Source organism: Ailuropoda melanoleuca, unplaced genomic scaffold (assembly GCF_002007445.2).
Source record: "Ailuropoda melanoleuca isolate Jingjing unplaced genomic scaffold, ASM200744v2 unplaced-scaffold3780, whole genome shotgun sequence".
Classification (NCBI taxonomy): Eukaryota; Metazoa; Chordata; class Mammalia; order Carnivora; family Ursidae; genus Ailuropoda; species Ailuropoda melanoleuca.
In genome coordinates, this window is record NW_023209170.1 from 34,340 (window position 1) to 40,412 (window position 6,073).

General features: G+C 48.5%; 1 protein-coding gene across 1 annotated transcript in view; it reads right to left on the reverse strand.

Moving 5' to 3' along the window:
• Positions 1-6,073, reverse strand: part of PDIA5 (protein disulfide isomerase family A member 5) — a 67,267-nt gene that overhangs the window by 7,930 nt on the left and 53,264 nt on the right. The window lies entirely within an intron of this gene.

Sequence of the window (6,073 nt, forward strand, 5' to 3'; positions counted from 1 at the left end):
ACACACACACACACACACACATACACGTCCTGTGTGCCAGGCACTGCTCTAAGCACTTTATAGCCTCACGACAGCCTTACAAAGTATAAGCTGATACTATCTCCATCTTATAGATGAGAAAACTAAGGCACCAAGTAGGTGGGCAACTGGCCAAGGCTACATACCCAGCCACAGGCAGTGTGTGCTCCCCACCACCACGCCACTACCCGTCATCCCCCAGTCCAGGGCAGAAGGGGGTCTGCGCCTTGAACTGGGAATAAGCATTCATGGAAGCAAGAATACATTCCAGTTGCCCCCATAGGGGAGGACGTATGATATGACAGGCACAGGGATCTGGCTTGCCATTTCCAAATGCCTTTTTCTTGGTGTAAAGACTGCTCTGCCCTCTCCTTACCACCACACAAATGCTCTAATGTCACAAATAATAAAATGTGATACATTAAAAAGCAAACAAGCACTTTGATGGGTGATGTCAGGACATTTGTACGTGGATTTCGTTTTCGCAGTGAGTACTTCCTGGCTTCTAATGCTGCAGGGGCTGTGAAGCGAGCAGGTCCAGACTGGCTCAGGCCCCCATAGAGCCAGGTTCACCTTTCCAGGCAGGAAGCCGGCTAAGCAGCAGGCAGGGGCAAACCTCAGCCTTCTCGTGGCGGGTGCTGCTGTGTGGCAGCCGACAGCACCGCGATCCTCATAACTGACTTCGGAAAAAGGGAGGCAGGCAGACACTCCAGTATTAGCAGAGGAGACCTCCGACAGCCTCTAGAAGCCACTGAGCCACGCAAAGGGCTTTCCTGCTTCCATCGGAGCACGTGGTTGGAGCAAAAGTTCCTGTCTCCTCCAGGTCATTCTCGCAGAGTTCAGCCACAGGGTGGCACCGGGACACAAACATGTCCTTTCCACTCCTGCCCGTCCCCAGCTTCCTCAGTCCCTGCTCACCCATCCCTTCTAGGGACAAGGGGCTCCACATGCTATGCTGCACACCCCCCCATGCACCCTGATAGCAGAAACTGTAAGTGACCATCTAGCTCCCAGGCCGGAGAGCTGTCCAGCCCCTCCTCTGGACAGAGCACTCGGGAGCCATGAGATGATCAGTGGATGGAACGTCCTTGATGGCATCCAGCGCAGGGAGCAGCTACGATCCTCAGCTGCACCAGCATGTTGATCCTTCTCAAATGGGCCCCAGCGTGAGGGACACCTATGGGCTCATGGTCTGACTAGAGCCCGCTCGGGACCCCATGAACCATAGGGTGTCAAGGTTGTCATGAAATTGAAACATTAAGAATGTCATTTTGCAGATAGAAACATTTAGGGCTATCATAACCCATTTGTTACTTTCTAAGGCATCAGGTTACAAAGGTTTTTTGTTTTGTTTTGATAAGTTGGCTGTTTGGAACTGAAAATGTGCTTTCCCCAAAGAAGCAATTTCATACACAGATTCCTTTCAGATTCTCAGGAACAGCCACAAAAACCCTTTTACCAGAATGAAGCATACAGAGCACGCAGTGCTATTTCTACTTCACGGAACCATCCCCCAGATGGAAAACATGCAGCCCGCAGTCTGGCCTCGCCCCACACTCCCTGCACACCGCAGCTACCCACCACAGCAAAAGGGAGAATGTCTTCCTTGGCTCAGGTTGGGGCTCTGGGCCTTCTTGGGTCACTGACAGTCTTGAGAATTTAATAAAGCTTCTTCTTCCCTTCTCCCATGCTGATGCATATATAGTCCAAATTTATGTATCACTTCATAGGGATCCAATCCCCTGACTGGCTCACAGACCCCAGGTTAAAAGCCAAGGCCAATGATGCCTGACTCCGAGAAATATACTTTTCCGTGGGAGTGGAGCAGAAGAGCACAAAGTTGTCCCCATGGGTGTCCAGGCTTGGGTACCCTTTCACACTGATCCACGCAATGAGATATTCTCAGGAAGATTCTACTAACATAACATGGGCTATATTAAAATGAACTTTTGGGGGGGCTTCTCACTAAAATAAAAGGAATAAGTCATTCTTTGGGAGCTTACAGTTGGGATGAAGGGGTTCCAGAACTCTTAAAAGGGGATCTCCCTACCCCCAAGGCCTACTTCCAGGCTGACAGCTCCCTGTAACCTGCCCCAAGGTACCAACCGCCCCATTCTCCTGCTGCTAGGCTGGCCTTCCCTGACTGGGGCGGTGGAAGCTTGCCTTACATGTAGACAAGTCAAGAAAAGGAAGCTCAGAGGTGCCCCTGGTGCTATCTGTCACCCAAGAATTCAGCCTGCCCTGGAGAGGAGGAAGTGAGTGGCCTGAGTCAGACCCACTCAGCCCCGGAGACACAAGGGAGCACGCCAGGGCAGGCCTAAAAGGACCTGGGCTCAATGCTCCAACTGGCAGGAAGGCAGGGAGATGCACCCCTGACCTCCCTCTCCCCTAAACAAGATAGGAATGTTGCGGTCAGGCCAGTGTCAGCAGGGGCCCACAGTCAAGGTGGGCAGTGGGATGGAGTGGCGATAGGGGAACGAGGACAAAGAAAAGCTAGCCATTGCCACTGACAGAAAACCATGATGTCTTTCCAAAATATCCCAGTCAATATGGCAGGCCCCCTGAAGATGAGAAAATTCACCTTCAATGAACCTTATGAGGTTCTGGCCCTTTGACGCCATTGCCCTGCTGAGGTGGCAGACAGACTCCACATCACCGGCCAGCTTCTCTCAGTGGTGGCCAGAGACGGACTCTGAGCATGAGAACTGGCTTGCTGGGAGGAAGGGTCAGTCATGGACACAGGAGGGAGAGGGAGAAGATACGCCAGGAAACATCCAGACTCCTGAGCTTGCACTCATGCCTCTCTCCTGAACTTCCAGCCCTGTCTCCTAGGACTCTCAGTAAAATAATAAATAGTACTTGCCCTTGGTACTGGGCTTCCACACACTTTCTTCGGCAGCCCAATGAGACAGAAGACCAAGCTCGTTAGAGCCAGAAATGGCGGCTCTGGGAGATGAAGTGATGAACCTGGGCCCCAATATGGGATTAAGGAGGAATTTCTGGCTGGAGTTCCCATCACTGTGTCCACATGAGCCCACCTTTCATGCAAAGTTCTTCTGTCCACCAGCACCCGCTCCTCACCACCACAGCCACTGCCCCGCTGGACCAGCCTCTCCACCCAGTGCCCACCAAGCTCTGGGCCCTGCTTTGAGTCTTCAGTTCATTCCACCCCACCAGACCACCCGCTCCTCTTCTACTCACAAAGTACTTCGTATTCATACATTTCCAAGGCATTTGATTTTGGACTGCCTTGTGACTGTTCTATTGCTGCCTTCTGATCGCCAGGACATCTTTTCAAGACATCAATCAGACCAAACTCCCTGGGTTAAAACTTGGCAATGGCTTCCCATCACAGGTAGATCAAAATCCAAACTCCACCATGGCCACAAGCCGCACACCATCTGACTCTCGTACCCATCCTCCACTCTGCAGCCCGTGGCCTTCTTTCTATTCTATCAGACCAAGCTTATTTCTACCTCAGGGCTCTTCACGTATGGTTACCCAGAACACGATCTTTCCCCAGGTCTGTGCATGGCTGACCACTTCATATCATTCAGGCTTTAGCTCAAATTTCACTTCCACAGAGAAATCCTCTGACCATCTAACCCAGAGGAGCGTCACACATCATGCTCTCTTCCAATATCCTGTTTATTTTCTCAACTGTACTCAAAACAGTGGGAGTAATCTGCTTATTTGAACCTGTCCACCCACATGGAATGTAAGCTCCTTACAGGCTCGGCTGTCTGTCGAGCTCACCGTCACATCCCTGGTACTGAGGATGAGAGTACACACGCTTTTTGGATGAATTAACCTCATGGCTCTCTTGTTCAGGTTTATACCTGTGCACACAAGGTTTAACTGGACTAAATCCTCTTGGGGCAAGAGTCATGCTTATACCTGAATAGTTGCTGGTTTGATTAAACACCTCTATTTAGTATCACTGGCACCCAAGCCAGTTACTGTGCACGTGCCCTCCCTTCCCCACCACCATTTATACACTTCTCCTGCTCTTTACAAGGTCTGGAAAACATCTCTGGAAATCCCCAACATCTACTGATGCTGTTCTATAGCTTCTCATTCATACCCTAGAGTAGTCTTGGCTTTTGCTTCTAGCATCAATTCCCTCTGCTCCCTGCACAAGATACGAAGGCTAAGCAATAAACTTTTGTAAAGAGAGTTTATGACAAGGAGACTGGCCAGGCCTCAAAGAGGAGAAAGATGTGGCCAAGCAAACATCTCTCTTGGTGGCACCCACCTATTCTGGAGACCCGTGGATCAGGGGGTGTGCCTGCCTTGACCCCAGCCCCAGAATCCTGGGCCTGGCCTTCAGGATGTCCTGGTGGCGTGGGCTGCAGGACAGCCAGACGAGGAGGTTATAAAGCAGAAGCAGGACTCCAGCCCACGGTGTTTTAGTGTCCTGATTGTGATTTGATAGGCCATTAAGTTTTATTGCCAAACTTCCTTGTTGGGTTTTTATCATCTGTGTAAGTGCGCGTACGCTGATTTTCATGACCTGGCATAGAGACTGCATGTCAACTCCTCGAGCACACTCTTTCCCGGCTATGGGGAATGTTAGCCTCCCGTCAACCCCAGGCTTTGCAATTCCTCTGGACTACATTAACTTTAATTACACCTATGATTTTATTATAGACCAGCTATAGAGACTTTCCTGGATCCTGGAACCAGAATCTTCCGGGGACCAGATTAATCCGAAAGCTCCTACGTTACTGAGGCCCTACAGGAGCCTGGATCCTCCTATCCACATTCCTGCTGCCTTGCCTGGAACCTGGCTGAGGGCATGTCAGGGAAGTGGGGCTCCTACAGATGCTGGCGGGAACACTCATGTTTTAACATTGGGAAGAACCCCCCAGAGACCTCAGGGCTCTTTCGAGGCTTCCAGCTGTCTACACAACAAAGCTGACTCCTAGACACTCAACAGATACTCTGGGGCAGACACACACTGATAGACGCCTCCACCCATCACACGGCCCTCTTCTTGTGCAAAAAGAGAGTGGGTTTTTTTTTTTTCTTCCTTTATATTAGTGGAAAATGTAGATAATAAGCTTTTAAATTTTTTCTTCCAGGCTTCTATCCTAAGGAAATGATCTGACATGTGGACAAATATTTATGCATGAAACCATTCTCTGCGGTATGATTTATAATGCAGAAATATGGTAAACAACTCAAACCTTCAACATTATGGTGCTGGTTAAGTAATTTATGGTGCCGTTATACAATGGAATATTAGGTGACCACAAAAAGCATGTACAGAAAAGCATTTTTAATAACCTAGGAAAATACAAGATAATCTTAAGAAAAATGTAAAGGAAAAACATGCATGGAAAAAAAGGACTTAAAGAAATAAAATTAAATTCTTTCCTCCCATCTGGCACAACAGAATGAAGAATCCAGATGAATTAAAGAACAAGATGAAAAAAACACAAATATTATAACAAGATAGAGGGCACTAGTTTCACATCTGAGGGGTGGATTTCCCAAGTAAGCCATGAATCTCAGAGGTCAGGGTGGGGAAAGGCAGGCTTGCAGAAGGCTCAGGGGTGCAGGTTTTAATCCTGGCTCTACCTTTTTGGCTAAGTGACCTTTGGCCAGTTTCTTGACCTTTAGGTGCCTTTCTTTCCTAACCTGTAAACTGGGGATAATCATGATATCTACCTCATAAGATTTGTTGTGAATATTAAATGAGTTAGTATATGGAAAGTGCTTAGAAGAAATGCCTGATCCATAGCAAGTGCCCCATAAATATTCTACTTACTATTTGACCACACAAAATGTAAAGCTTTTGTGCAATGAAAGGCACCGTAAAGAAAGTTAAAGTTGGCCACAGACTACAAAAGATAACATCTGGAACACAGAAAACAGATAAAGATTACTATCCATTGGTATAGAGTTCCAGCTCAAGGAGAAAAAGACAACCCAGTAGAAAAATGGGTAAAGAATATGAATAGGTGGTTTGCAGAAGACATACAGAAGACTGACTAGCATGTGAAAGAACACTGCACCGTCAGGGCGCAGGCTCTGTCACACTCGGCCAGGG